Source organism: Macaca fascicularis, chromosome 6, assembly GCF_037993035.2.
Source record: "Macaca fascicularis isolate 582-1 chromosome 6, T2T-MFA8v1.1".
Classification (NCBI taxonomy): domain Eukaryota; kingdom Metazoa; phylum Chordata; class Mammalia; order Primates; family Cercopithecidae; genus Macaca; species Macaca fascicularis.
The window spans coordinates 168706334-168721974 of NC_088380.1; the positions used below are offsets into that span (position 1 = coordinate 168706334).

General features: G+C 37.7%; 1 long non-coding RNA gene across 3 annotated transcripts in view; it reads right to left on the reverse strand.

Annotated features, from left to right (window-relative positions):
- Nucleotides 1-15641, reverse strand: part of LOC102141067 (uncharacterized) — a 92039-nt gene that overhangs the window by 10932 nt on the left and 65466 nt on the right. The window contains exons 2-4 of one of the 3 annotated variants that reach the window (XR_012414329.1): nt 7940-7996; nt 4264-4427; nt 3179-3283 (exon numbers count right to left, since the gene is read on the reverse strand). This is a non-coding gene — a long non-coding RNA (uncharacterized lncRNA). Of the gene's footprint in view, nt 1-3035; nt 3284-4263; nt 4428-7939; nt 7997-15641 lie in introns of all 3 variants that reach the window. The other 2 variants (XR_001491725.3, XR_010587700.1) reach the window with 2 other exon arrangements.

Below are 15641 nucleotides of genomic sequence, written 5' to 3' on the forward strand. Positions count from 1 at the left end.
AAGTAATAACTGAGGCATATTAAAAATAATTACTGTTTTAAAATTTTAGAGATACATACTGTAGAAAAGAAATGGAAAAGAGTTAGAGTCACTTGAACAATTTGACCATAAAGGCACAGGCTCTATTAAGAACCATTGGCAAGCTTCAGCTTTCTGGTGTGTTTTTGTTAAAAACAAAATAGAATAACTATTTCTAACTCAGGAGAAATTGTGTACACTCTGGTTTGTGGGCTTCCTTGGAATCAAAAGAAAAGCTGGCAACATTAGACCGACATTCTGCAATAAAATAGGGGCTACTTCCCCTTCCAGATTGGGCATGAATGTCTCTGCTCTTTACGGTTCTTTCCCAACACCCCTGATGAGCCCCAACACCCAGCACCCAGGTCTGGCTTCATTCATTGATACAATCTTTCTGAACCTTGCTGGCATTTGGAGCCCCTGAGTCTATAACATTGGACAGATCTCAGTGGAAACTAAACAGTTAGGATTTCTTATGCAGTGCCTTCTTCATATATCTGGATATTTGACTCTTTATCTTTCTTATACTTGAGGAAATAACTACACGTGTATGTAAGCATGTATGCATGTGTGTGTGTGTGTGTGTATTTCTCTCTCTCTCTCTCTCTCTCAATACTTACAGCAGGAGAGAGAGAGAAAAAGAAACATCACTCACACGTACTTATGTAGTTATCTCCTCAAATATTTAAATGTTCCCTTCTACACTCAGAACCTGGTGAAGACAGAGTAAAAAGCATAACAAAAACAGCAACCACGTCCTTTGGTGCAGAAAAATTACAAGCCCATAGGTGATCTTGATTTTAAATGAAACTTCTCAATAACTTCTTATGATACGGATGACATAATTTTTTAAAATAAGGGACAACTTCTCTATCTTGGAATCCCTCAGCCTTTTGGTACCTGTTTGCTTTTGCTGTTGCCAAAGGTTATTGGGAAACAGCAGAAATGACAGATTGTCTGGAGACCATAAGGCTGCTAGCAGCCCAAGGCAGTCCAGGCAGCACCAGGGAGCAAACTTCTACAGACTGCCAGGCCCTGTGCTCTTTAATCAGGACTGCTAAATGATCCAGGTGGCATGAAGTTTGGGCACCTTAGAATAATGCAGAAAAAATAAGTGAATATTCCCTTCCCAACTGTTCCATTTTGCTCTTCTTCACTCAATATAAAATATTTTGGGGCAAAGGAGACCTGTTTTTAAGGAGGAGTCAATTATCCTCTGTTCATCTATAAGAATACAAAGTAATTACAAACCTAAGAAAAAGCAAAACAAAACAACAACAACAACACAAGAAGAATCTGTTTATCAGACACAGAAAAGGGCAGAAATAGCCACAAGGCTAAAGATTTCTAAAGGCACTTCAAATAGAACGTATGATTTTAACCTCTTATTGTACTTCAGATGATTGTTCCCTGCATGAACTAGGTCAAGTCTCTAGACTAATACTCGGCTCCCTCCGAATGCCTGCCTTAGGGGTGCACTTCAGTGACCCCAATGTCTTTTGCAAACTCTAGAATTCCCATTTTAGGTTTATTTTTAATTCTTAGTACCTCCATTAAATTGAAGGTTTATCTTTCCTTATTCCCCCTTACTCTCTTCACTGGCACCCAGGCTTTCATTTGCCTTGCCTGGTACCCACAGTCTTAGGTCCTATCTGCCCCTTACCACACCTGTCACTGGCTCTCAAGACTCTCTCTGGTCAAGTGGTTCACCAGAGAGATATGTATCGAACATAAAATGAACATCACATTAGAGGCAATGTTAATATGGCGTTGAGTCACTTACAAACCAAGCTCTGATCAACAACAAGGACTATACTCTTAATAGCAACAAAATTTTACTAAAATCATAAGAAAGGGAGTGAATAGAAGGGACAGAATGCACTGGTGAGTTCAGAGGCTAATGCACCCTCATGAGCTTGAAAATCAAGAAAAAATGCTCCTCCATCTACCCCAAATGGACAGGTAAAGCTTGAATAAGCAGTCCAGAAGTAGTGAGTATCCTGGGATGGAGAACAAAAAGACAAAGGTGCCAATTTAGAATCTACTGGGGCACATTGTGAGAACAATGAGGAAATGGTCTATTTAAGCCATTTTTTTTCCAATAATAGAGCAGTTGTGGAAACTAAGACCATGTTCTAAAATCACATGTCTTAATATGTGCATTATTCCTATTCACAAAAAGATCTACTAAAGTGCAGTGCTTAGGAGTATGAATTTTACTTTAAAGAGACAAATTTGAAACATCCACTGACATTAGCTATTTGTGTGAACAAGGTTAAATCCTATATCATGTCTATGCCTTATTTTCCTACTTTTTAGAATAGGAATTTATTATTTAGTTTCTAGACAGATTGGGTAAATTGAATGAGGTAATTCATGGAAAAATTAAATTAAATATCTTGCATATAGAATTATTCAATAATTCAGGCCAGGCGCGGTGGCTCAAGCCTGTAATCCCAGCACTTTGGGAGGCCGAGACGGGTGGATCACGAGGTCAGGAGATCGAGACCATCCTGGCTAACACAGTGAAACCCCGTCTCTACTAAAAAATACAAAAAAACTAGCCGGGCGAGGTGGTGGGCGCCTGTAGTCCCAGCTACTCGGGAGGCTGAGGCAGGAGAATGGCCTGAACCCGGGAGGCGGAGCTTGCAGTGAGCTGAGATCCGGCCACTGCACTCCAGCAAGGGGGACAGAGTGAGACTCCGTCTCAAAAAAAAAAAAAAAAAGAATTATTCAATAATTCAATAATTATATCATTAATTACTCAATCATTTGATGTTTCTGAATCATCCATTTGGTTATATTTGCTGTGTTTGACACGAGTACTAGAAGTATGAGTAATATTGAGTTCCTGGACTCATCATCTCATCATCTGTGAGGAAAGAGAGAAGTTAGCCAATAGTTTTAATACCACATCATATGTAATGTATTGAAGGTAAATACAAAAGGCCTCACCCTGATGCAGTGGAATGAGTAACACCTGAAGCCAAAGGGTTTGCAGTGCTGAGGAGCAATACCTGATTCAGGACTAGGAGGTTAGATCGGTTTTCCACAACACGGAAGTAGGAGCTGACAAAACAGAAAGGATCTTCCAAGAAGAAGGAATCATAGGTACCAAGGTCTCCCAAATAGTTCAAATCAACTTAGCCAAATGGTTCACCTGGAGCACACCTGGCCAGGACAGGAGATAAGATTGGAGAGTTTCCCAAGGACCTGACATTCGTTCAAGACTGGTTTAAGTAGTGACGGTGGAGGTTGTTACTTTCTGCGTGAAAATCACAAGAAAAAAAGAAGGAAGGCAAATGACTTCATAGAGTCTGTTATGATGATTAAAAGCATTGGCTTTGGAGAAAGGGAGACTTTGCATTTTAAACACGGTTGTTACCTTCATAGTTTCAGGTAAGTTAACTGGTGCAAATCTCATCTTCCTCATTTGTGAAATGGGGACATTTTCCTCATGGAATTACAATGGTGACTGAATAAGGTAATGCTAACAAAGCAATTAGCTCAGTGCCTGGCCTATAACACAGATTCTATATTTGCTAGCCCCACTTACCACTGATTATTTTATTAATGGAAAAGGCTTTGTTAGAGACGTCACAATGAAAGGGGTGGCCCTTTATAACATGTGGCCCTACTCCTGTAAACATAGCTGGTTTTACCAAAGCTTCAAAACTAACACAAAATTCTTTGAAGTAATTTGCAAGTTGAGTGGCTTAAACGTTATGCTTGAACTAAGATATCACAAAGGAAATATGAGATAACACTTATTAGTTTCTCACTATGTGTCAGGTATGTAGTTACTATATTATCCAATTATCAACCATACTTTACAAATTTAAAAAGAGAAGAATTAAGTAAATTAGGCAAGTCATCATAAATAATCAGTAATTTATTAATTCAGTGTTTGATTTAAAAGGAAAATTTGAATTGCATTATGTAAGCTGAAAGCTCTTATCTAGAAAATCAGAAAAAAATGTAAATTTTAGTGTTGATTGATTAGTGGTAATATTGGACAAGCTCTTTTACCCTCTCCAGCCCTTGACTTCCACATCTGTAAAGTGAATAGATATGTTTGAGGCATGCTAAAAATTTTATGTTTCTATAATTTTATATTAGCTTTCTATAGATGTATCAGTCAATCTGGCCTTTTCTACATCTTCTTGGGAAATTTCTGAAACAATTTAATTCAAAAAGCTACTAGAAGTTAATGCATTATCCCATCGTAGAATGAAAAATTCCTACCGTTCTTATTCGCACTCCTGACTTCTTTTCCCAGGCAGGCATTACAAATCAATCACCACACTCATTCATGCCAAGACTGGATGAGGCCTGATTATCCCAGTGAAGTCAGAAATGACAGATGAAGTGAAACTTATTTGTCAAGACATCTGCATAGTGATGAAAACCTAGCAAGGAAAAAAAAAAAAAAACCTGAACCATTTTGAATACAAAGTTTGCTATGCTGAGGTCAAAATACTGTCGTTATTTTTTTACAACTCCTTGAATTCTGCCTGCCATCAATGAAATCAAGCACCATGTAATTCCTACAGCCTTTCCAGTTATCTAGCCTAACATTAATACCTCTCATTTTGTTTAGTAAACAGAGGACGGGCTTCCTGCACTTTGATGATATTCAATTTGGAGCATGATTATATAATGTATAGAGTTAAATGAGTTTTTCTTACATTTATTCATTCGTTATTCAACAAATATTAGCTAATTTGTTTTTATAGATGAGGCAGTGATCTAGGCACTATAAATAAAATATGACGATGACAGACACAGATTCTACAGTTGAAGTTCCTTTTTCACAATAGATAGGCAAAAACTGTAAAATGATATTAGCAGGTTACAGGAACACAGAGTAGGAGTGTATGAGGCATAAAGGAAGTCTTCCTGAACAACATGAAGTTGAGTTCTAGAGGATGTTTAGTATATTAGAGAAATACAGGTAAAAGCAATATGGTTCCATGATAACGGGACATGAGGAACAAATGTCTAGAGCCAAATGAAAGGATGATAAATTAGTGAAGGAGGGAGAATTCAGTAAGTCTCAGGTACAAGGTGAAAAATGGTAAGAGATAAAGTTGAAGAACAATAAAGGGATCTATTAATAAATGTTGTTGGAAACAAATTCAACTATGGATAACTTTTTAGAAATAAAATAATTTAAACTGACTGATGTGGTTTGATTTTGGGCTGGGCCCAGGCCCCCCTTGCTATGTGCAGTCTAGTGACTTGGTGCTCTGCATCGCAGCTACTCTAGCAGGGGCTTAAAGGGGCCAAGATACAACTCAGGCCATGGTTCCAGAGGATGCAAGCCCCAATCCTTGGCAGCTTCTTCATGGTGTTGAGCCTGCAGGTGCACAGAAGTCAAGAATTGAAGTCTAGGAACCTTCACCTGGATTTCAGAGGAGATACGGAAATGCTTGGATGTCCAGGTAGAAGTTTGCTGCAGGGGGGCACTCCTCATGGCAAACCTCTGCTATGGCAGTGAGGAAGGGAAATGTCAAGTTGCAGTCCCCACACAGAGTCCCTACTGGGGCACCTCCTAGTGGAGCTGTGAGAGAGGGCCACCATCCTCCAGACCCTAGAATGGGTTGATCCACTGACAGCTTGCACCATGAACCTGGAAAAGCTGCAGACACTCAATACCAGCCTGTGAAAGGAGCCAGAAGGGAGGCTGTATCTTGCAAAGCCACATGGGTGGAGCTGCCCAAGACTATGGGAACCCACCTCTTGCATCAGCGTGACTTGGATGTGAGACATGGAATCAAATGAGATCATTTTGGAGCTCTAAGATTTGACTGCCCTGCTGGATTTTGGACTTGCGTGGGGCCTGTACCCCTTTGTTTTGACCAATTTCTCCCATTTGGAGTGGGTATATTTACCCAATGTCCGTACACTAATTGTATCTATGAAGTAACTGACTTCCTTCTGATTTTATAGGCTTATAGGCGGAAGGGACTTGCCTTGTGTCAGATGAGACTTTGGACTGTGGACTCGAGTTAATGTTGAAATGAGTCAAGACTTTGGGGGACTGTTGGGAAGACATAATTGGTTTTTAAATGTGAGAACATGAGATTTGAGAAGGTCCAGAGGTGGATTGATATGGTTTGGCAGTGTCTCCATCTATATCTCATCTTGAATTGTAGCTCCCATAATTCTCATGTGTTGTGGGAGGGACCCAGTGTGAGGTAATTGAGTCATGGGGCAGGTCTTTCCCATGCTGTTCTCATGATTGTGAATAACTCTCATGTGATCTGATGGTTTTATAAAGGGGAGTTCCCCTGCACATGTCCTCTTGCCTGCCACCATGTAAGACTTTTTTTGCTTCCCCTTCAACCTCTGCCATGATTGTGAGGCCTCCCTAGCCACATGGAACTGTGAGTCAATTAAACTTCCTTTCTTTATAAATTACCCAGTCTTGGGTATGTCTTTCTTAGCAGCATCGGAATGGACTAATACACTGGCTAAACCACATAATTGAAATAGAAGCTGTGTAGTAAGATCACAAGAAATGTAGAAACAAAGCAGTTCCCAGAGATCTCAGTAGCAGAGATTCATGACATCTTCATTAGGGCACAGTCATGGCGTGGCATTGACTCGGTTCTGACCAACTTTAGTCCTTTTTGGCACTCTACTATGTATTCAATTCTTGGAAAAGATTGATTGATCTTGTTTGGTTCGTTTCCTCATTCTCTAGAGCAACACTGTTGCTGACAGTCCTAACAGAACATTATGAAACGGGAGAGGTAATTTCTTCTGAAACAAATATGCATAGGTGCACTATGTAGGCAAAAGGAGCTGCAAAGGACAAAGAGCAACAGACTCCAGACATGCATACCACATCATCATGAGAAATGTGGATGCTAAACTGAAGACAACAGAGTGACACTGGGCAATTCATACAGGAGAATGACATGAGCAGGTCTGCACTGAAGATAAACACTATGAGGTATGGATTATCGGTGGATCATCCTGAAGGCCTAAAGTTATAAAAGTGAGAGATTGTGGATGGAGATCTGAACAAGATAGTAGTAGGAGGAACAGAGAGAAGAAAACTGGTTCAAGAGATATTAACCTGTAGAAGGAAAAGGGCAAGGAGAAGCCATATGTATTAGAGCAGCTAGCATATTTTCAGGAACAAAGCAATAACTCAGCAAATATCAATTGATATGACATAAACACAGAACACTATGTCTTAGAAGGTGCTTAGTAAATTTTGGCACTTTTAGACATTCTATGCATTACAACACCTGAATTTTTTCAAATTGCTCTTATTTTCTTTACATAATTCATAAAAATTTCTTTACTCCCTCAATCTTCATAGTTGTATTGCCAAATTATAAGTAAGGATGTTTGCATTTTTAGGGAAAATGTAATTGTTTCATTTGAAGAAGAATCTTTAGGTGAGAATTAAATTGAACATTTAGAATAAATAGTTTCAAACATGCACATGTTGCTTAAAATGCAAGAAGATAGAAAACCTTGGTAGGTGGATATATAAGAGTAACTCTAATAAAATCTTCCAAATTTTATATTTGTTGATGATGATAGCCTTTACGAAGCTCAGATTTCAGCTTTTTTCTCTTCTACAACTGTGACAAATGCAGAAGTATTTTTCACCCATTTTGAGAAAACAAAACAATTTTCTTAGCACACGGAATTTCACAGTAATTAATTGGAAGATATGGAAGTTAATAAGATTTGATATAATCTGATTTGTGTGAATTAAATCATTTTAGTTGTTAAGCTTGTGTAATGGCAGCCCAAATATTAGATAATTCCTTGTTTCTGGAACAAAGTAAGATGAGCAAGGAAAAAAAAAAAAAAAAAAAAAAAAGATCACCAAAATGTGTGAAACAAAACCAAAAGAAAAACATTGTAGAAAAAAAGATTGCTTTAGCATACCAACCTGAGTAGGGTGTTGGGAGTTACGGATGAAAATCTATAGTCATCGCCCTATGCACCACTGTTACAAAAGAAGAAAATGAGAAAGTAGAGTCAGGGCTCAGGAGAGTTAGAATTGAAATACAAATTAAATGTAATCATGCAGTGTATTACCACCTATGCACCTGCACAGCTCAAAAACCCATTTCAGCATAAACACAGCAACGGGCTGTTCCATCTGTAACAAGCTGACCTCAAAAGGGAAAATAAAATGATCTATTTTCACAATTGAAGCGTACTCTTGAGTAAAGAAATGTGATTTTAAGGGCATAGTTGGCACAGTGTTGCAATTCAAATGAACTGTTCGTTTGAAAGAATATCATTGATCAATCTCCTTTTATTTTCCTTCCTCTCCTATCCCCTTGTCTTTTTGAACACTGGAAATATAAGATCAAAAATTTGAATTTGAAGGAATAAAACATTAAAACAGAAATGATTCACAATTGATTGAAAATAAGTTTCCCAGTGATGATTTTAAGAACAGTGTATGTAATCATGTCCTATGCTCCAAAGTACAATTGCAATTATTTAGGCAAAAAAAAAAAAAAAAAATCACCATTTTCCAGTTACAACACCTAAATGGATTTTAATATGAACTCACATGCCTTGTGTATACATGGAGTTAATAACTGGTGAGCATCAAGCACTAGAGAATGATTATTTATTCCACCCTCCCAGGGAAGTTTGAGGATCCTGAAACTTATATATTACATTATGTAACATATATATTACATATAATACACACACATATGTGTATATATGTGCATATATGTAGTCACATACATTCTAGATATATACAATAAAAAAGAAATTGTGGTGCAAAGGAATATTATTCAGACTTAAAAGATAAGAGGATACTTCCATTTGTGACAATATAGATGAACCTGGAGGACATTATGCAAAGTGAAATAAACCAAACACAGAAAGAAAAACACTGCATGACTTTATTTATATGTGGAATCTAAAAACTGATAAATACATAGAAATGGAGAGAGTAGAGAAGTAGTTGTCAGTGTGAGGAGGAGAAAATGGGAAGGGGTAGGTCAACAGGTACAAATTGTAATTATGTAGGATGAACCTATCTGAAGATGCAATGTGCAACAAGAGAACTAAATTTCATATTATACTATATTCAAAAATACATGAGTCAATAATAAAAAATCAATTTGTGTATATATAATACAGTAAATAATTGTGTGTACCTTATACAACTACTTCAGAAATATTCTAGCTAAAAATATCAAAATAGCCCTATGCTTAAAAAAAGTGAAAAAAATATTTTCACATATAACTGTGATGGTTAATACTGAGTGTCAAGTTGATTGAGTTGAGGGAAACAAAGTGTTAATCCTGGGTGTGTCTGTGTGGGTGTTGCCAAAAGAGATTAACATTTGGGTCAGTGGAGAAGGGCTGGAGAAGACAGATCTGCCCTTAATCTGATATGCACAATCTAATCAGCTTCCAGGAAATATAAAGCAGGCAGAAAAACCTGAAAAAGGAGAGAGACAGGGCTTCCTAGATTACATCTTTCTCCCATGCTGGATGCTTCCTGCCCTCGAACATTGGACTCCAAGTTCTTCAGTTTTGGGACTCAGATTGGCTCTCCTTTTTCCTCAGTTTGCAGACAGCCTATTGTGGGACCTTGTAATCATGTAAATTAATACTTAATAAACCCCCATGTATCTATATATGATATATATGTGATGTTGTTCCTATATTTATATAAATGTTGGATTCATTGTTAAAAGACCAGAGGGGTGTACAGGCTCCTGGACTACTATATATATATATATAAAATAAGATATATATATCTTATTAGTTCTGTCCCTTTAAGAGAACCCTGACTAATACAGTAACCATTTTCCACTAGTATTCCACTAGTATTTAGGCAGGCAGATACAGTATTCCACTAGTATTTAGGCAGGTAAATACAGTAACCATTTTCTACTAGCACTCCACTAGTATTTAGGCAAGTAGATTAGGATATGTACTAATTAGTAGCAACACTTAAACAAGTGCAATATTGCATTACTGAGATAAAGCACCCTCATTGAAGGCATTGCTCCTTCTTGTTTTTATTAAAATAAAGGAAAAAGAAATATGATTACTAGTATTCATGGGCTTTTTAGCAAGTTTGTTTTATTTCTCACATTCTTGATATGTCTGTGATATAAAATATTTCCATTCCAACTGTACCTATACAGGTCACTCATTCATTCATTTTAACATGATTTTAAAGAGAAAGTATTCATTTAAATACTTCTTTGTCAGAAATACATCATCCTCATTGTCTTGAGAAACTGCCCTTTTACAGGTCACCTAAAAATATGAAATTCTGTTTTACATGTGTAACTGAGTAATCAGGAAAAGCTTGGAAGTGAGTTCACTGGAGAGGTAAGTGAACACAAACCTTCATTTCTCTTGAGAGTATCTCCCTAGTGAACTGTAACTTGGCTTCTAATACAGCATAGTCACCGATGGCCATTACATTCAGTTTTTGACTTCTACGACCGGAGTGTGATTGCTAGTAATTATTCAGACTCGTGATCAGTTCAAGTAGTTTAGTTTATTTTTCCCCAGTACCAGCATGCCTACTGGTTGGTTTGACCTCATTCACTCTGATCCCTGGAAGTGCTTCCCACATTGGTGGGTTCAAGCACATTGCTGCAAGCTACCTAAATTCTTAAAGCCTGCCAATGGCCTGCAGTTAAAGCGTTACCACACACTAAAATGGTAAAAATAAATAATCATTCTTACATGTGGGATTTAAAGCTTCTGCAGGTGCTATATAACGCATCTCCTGTTTTAATGGCCTTGGAAATAAGGCATGGAATTGTCTGGATTTAAGATAGAAAAATCCAGTGAGGTGCTGCTGCCATCATCATACTGACTGACAGCCTGCTGTATTGACCACTCAGTAAAATGGGCTGAACTGACAGCAATGTGCTGGCCACAGAAGATGCTGTTCCTACAGCTGGATTCCTTGTTAAAAGACCAGATGATCGTACAGGCTCCTGGACTACCCAGATTTGTATTGTTTAAGGAATGACCATATGTGTTGACTAACTATGGGAACAGATCCAAATATTTAGCAACAAGCTGATCGTATTGTCACACATGTACCTGCCCAAAAAGGGTTCCACATATAGAGGAAAAATCCTTTCTGCCAACAAAACCTGTGCATTCAGTTACATTTCCCTGGGATTGTGAAAGTCTGGAGACTCTTATGCATCCTAATAGTCCTCCTCCTCCTCCTCCTCCTCCTCTCTTCTTCTTCTTCTTCTTCTTCTTCTTCTTCTTCTTCTTCTTCTTCTTCTTCTTCTTCTTCTTCTTCTTCTTCTTCTTCTTCTTCTTCTTCTTCTTCTTCTCCTTCTCCTTCTCCTTCTCCTCCTCCTCCTCCTCCTCCTCCTCCTCCTCCTCCTCCTCTTCCTCTTCTTCTTCTTCTTCCTTTTTTTTTGAGATGAAGTTTCACTCTTGTTGCCCAGGCTGGAGTGCAATGGCATGATCTCGGCTCAGTGCAACCTCTGCCTCCCGGGTTCAAGCGATTCTCCTGCCTCAGCCTCCAGAGTAGTTGGGATTACAGGAATGCACCACCATGCCCAGCTAATTTTGCATTTGTATTAGAGATGTGCTTTCTCCATGTTGGTCAGGCTGGTCTCAAACTCCTGACCTCAAGTGATACATCTGCCTCTGCTTCCCGAAGTGCTGGGATTATAGGTGTGAGCCACCGTGCCCAGCCTAGTCCTCTGCTTCTACCTGTCAAATTTAAACCATCACTGCCTGTGTTTCTGGTATTTGTCCCAGCAGCATACTTGACAAGTTTCTTCTGTGAGAAAGAGAAAGGATAATATATTCAGAAAGAGCTGTATAGAGGGCTTCAAAGTACCAGTAGTGAGCACACACAGGAATTTATTTCACTTTTATCCTTTGAACTGAACAATAGCACAATATGTAATTTTTGATATATGTAATTTCCATAATATTTCATATTATTTAATATACAACAATTCTACTCCTGCTGTTCCCAAACAGTGCACTGAAACACACTAGGGTGTCACAGAAAATTTACATGGGTACTGTGGGATATTATACAATTTTTAGGTAGACAGAGATATTATACAATTTTGCACAACTGTGAGTGTGCAAACTATCAGCCTGATGAAGATAGTGTCAATATTAAATTGCTACATCCCTTCAATGATGTCATTTCTTTGCAAAGCTTGGTTTTCAGTAGTTATTGTGATACAAGTTGGTAGTATGCAAAGTCTATGTGTAACAGAAAATGAGAGTAGGAACGTCCAATCTGATTACAAAATTTGGGAACTTGTTCAGTGCCCAAGTTCACCTGGTGTTAGTACACAAATATTTAAGTGATTTGGGAGAATCTACATAATAAATGAAATATACATATATATCTTATTCATGTATATGAATATGTGAATATATGACATACCTTGTTTTTTTTCACTTTGCTTTATTGTGCTCTGCAGATGCTGTGTTTTGTACAAATTGGAGGTTTGTGGCAAGCCTATATCAAGCAAGTCTTTCGGGGCCATTTATCCAACAACATGAACTCACATCATATCTCTGTGTCATGTTAGGGTAATTCTCAGAATATTTTAGACTTTTTCTTTATTATTATATCTGTTGTAATGATCTATGATCTTTGATGTTACTATTTTAATTGTTTTGAAACACCACTAACCACACTCACATAAAACAACAAACTTAATTTATAAGTGTTGTGTGTGTTCTGATTGCTCCACTAATGGGCCTCTCTCTTTTTCTCCTTGGGCCTCCCTATTCCCTGAGACACAAATATACTGAAATTAAGCCAATTTGTAATTCTATAATGGCCTCTAAGTGTTCAAGTGAAAGACAGTTGAACATTTTTCACTTTATATAAGAACTAGTAATGATTACACTTAGTGAAGAAGACATGTCAAAAGCTAAGATAGGCCAAAAGCTGGGCCTCATGCACCAGTTAGGTTGTGAATGAAAAGGAAAAATCTTGAAGAAATGAAAAGTGCTACACCAGTGAAAGCATAAATAATAAGAAAGAGAAACATCTTTGCTGCTGATATGGAGAAAATTTCAATGGTCTAGATAGATCAAACCAGCCACCACATTCCCTTAAGCCAAAGCCTAATCCAGAGCAAGACCCTAACTCTCTTGAATTCTATGAAGGCTGACAGGAGGGAGGAAGTTGCAGAAGAAAAATGTAATGCTAGCAGAGGTTTGTTCAGGAGGTTTAATGAAAGAAGCCACCCCCATAACATAAAAGTGCAAGGTGAAGCAACAAGTGTTGATGGAAAAGCTGCAACAAGTTATCTAAAGATCTAGGTAAATTAATTGATGTAGGTGGTTACAATACACAATGGAGTTTCAATAGACACAAGAGCCTTCTGTTGGAAGAAGATGCAATGAGGACTTCGGAAGCTAGAGAGACTTTAATTCCTGGCTTCAACCCTTCAAAGGACAGAGTGACTCAATCTTATTAGGGGCTAGTGCACCTGGTAACTTTAAGTTAAAACCAATGCTTATTTACTATTCTGAAAGTCGTACAGCCCTTAAGAATTATGCTGAATCTACTCTGCCTGTGTTGTATAAATGCAGTGACAAAGCTTGCATGAAAGTATATCTATTTACAGCACAGTATGCTGAGTGCGTTCAGTCCACTGTTGAGACTTACTGTTCAGAAAAGCAAAAAAGCCCTTTTAAAAATTACTGCTCATTGACAATGCACCTGGTCACCCAAGAACTCTGATGGAGATGGACAAGGAGATCAATGTTTACATGCCTGCTAATATGCCATCCATTCTACAGTCCATGGATCAAGCAGTGATCTTGACTTTCAAGTTTTATTATTCAAGAAATGCATTTCACAAGGCTACAGCTGCCATAGTTAGTAAATTGTCTGATGGATCTGGGAAAAGTAAAATGAAAACCTTCTGGAAAGGATTCACCATTCTAGAGACCATTAAGAACATTTGTGATTCATAGGAGGAGGTCCAAATAGTAATGTTAACAGGAGGTTGTAAGAAGTAGATTTCAACCCTAATGTGTGACTTAGAGGGGTCCGAGACTTCAGTGGAGAAACTCATTACATATGTGGTGAAAACAGCAAGAAAACTAAAAGGAGAAGTGGACCATGAAGATATAACTGAATTGCTGCAATCTCATGATAACACTTGAAGGAACAAGGAGTTGCTTCTTATGGATTAAAATAGAAAGTGATTTCTTGAGATGGAATCTACTCCTGCTGAAGATGCTGTGAACATTGTTGAAATAGCAAAAAAAAATTAGAATTACATAAACTTAGTTGATAAAGCAGCAGCAGGGGTTTGAGAGAATAGACTCCCATTTTAAAGATGTTCAACTGTGGGTAAAATGCTATCAAACAGTATCACCTGCTAATGATATTTTGTGGTTGTGGAAGTGTCAATTAACGTAGCAAATTTTACTGCTGTCTTATTTAAATAATTTGCCACAGCTAACCCAGACTACAACAACCACCACCCTGATCAGTTTCCAAAAACATTGAGGCATTACCTTCCAGCAACAAAAATATTATGACTCATTGAAGGCTCAGATGATTGTTAACATTGTTTAGCAATACAATATGTTTAATTAAGGTATGTACGTTGTAGTTTTAGACATAATGCTATAACACACTTAATAGACTACAGTATAGCATAAACATAATTTTATAGGCACTGGGATACCAAAAAATTATTACTCGCTTTATTGGAATAGTCACTTCATTGCAGTGGTCTGGAAGCATACCCCAATATCTCAAAGGTATACCTTTATTTTACTCATGTATATATGTACACACACACACACACACACACACACACACACACACACTTTTTACTTAACAGTGCTCTGAAAAAAATTACTGAGACTCTAAAGATGCCTTCAATCCCTGCTATACTCTACTATAGGTGCCATTTTATATTATGAAAATACAGAGATCTTAATTACTTCTGGGGATAAAAAAAAGAAACAACCCATGTAAGCAAATATACCAAAAAAAAAAAAAAAAAAAAAAAAAAAAAAAAAAAAAAAACCACCACAGTGGCTCACAGCTGTAATCTCAGCACTTTGGGAGGTCAAGGTGGAAGGATTGCTTGAGCCCAGGAGTTTGAGACCAGTCTGTGCAACATAGTAAGAGCCCATCTCTACAAACAATGAAAAAATTAGGCAGGCATGGTGGTGTGCACCTGTGGTCTCAGCTACCTGGGAGGCTGAGGTGGGCGGATTTCATGAGCCGAGGAGGTCAAAACTGCAGTGAGCTGTGATTGCCCCACTGCACTCCAGCCTGGGTGACCCTGCCTCGAAACTAAAATAAATTAAAATAAAAATAAGAAAATAACTGAAAAAACATGTTCTGCAGTGAATTAAAATAGAATCCTCTAATGAATGACCAAGTCACTAGTTTAGATAGGATTCTACCATCACATATAATTGAAAATGCTGGTGTATATAAAAAAAACTTCAAATTTTTATCTGGAATAATTAATTAATAGATGTTATTTTTAGAGTACTTTTAGGCATATTGAAAATTGAGGTCCAGAGTTCCTATATACCTCCTCCCTCTTCCTCAGAGTTTCCCATATAATTAACATCTTGTGTGATTGTATGTAGTATATTTGTAACAATTG